Here is a 452-nt window from a genome sequence, read left to right as displayed (position 1 = left end):
CTTTTGGTCCCGGTTGGTGGGACGAACCGGGACTAATGGGCCTCGCTCCTGGCCCACCACCATTGGTCCCGGTTGGTGGAATGAACCGGGACCAGAGGCTGCCCTTTAGTCCCGGTTCATACCACCAACCGGGACCAATGGTGGTGCCTATATAATTTTAAAGAATTCAAATTTTAACTATTCTAATTTGAAAACTAATGGCACTAATAGAAAGTTTATAATTTTTCTAAAACTAAAAGCAAAAATAATTAAAAATAAAGCAAAAAACAACAGAAAATAAATAATGCAGAAAACAAAACAAAAAAACTGAAAACAAATAAAAATAGCAACAATAAGTATTTTGTTGTAAGTAGAAACAAAATAAAATAAATAAAGCAACAAAGAAAACAAAAAAACAAAAAAAGTGTTTTCAATTTTGAAAACTAATGGCACTAACAGAAAGTTTATAATTT

Source organism: Triticum dicoccoides, chromosome 7A, assembly GCF_002162155.2.
Source record: "Triticum dicoccoides isolate Atlit2015 ecotype Zavitan chromosome 7A, WEW_v2.0, whole genome shotgun sequence".
Lineage (NCBI taxonomy): Eukaryota > Viridiplantae > Streptophyta > Magnoliopsida > Poales > Poaceae > Triticum > Triticum dicoccoides.
This window is presented reverse-complemented; position numbering follows the sequence as displayed.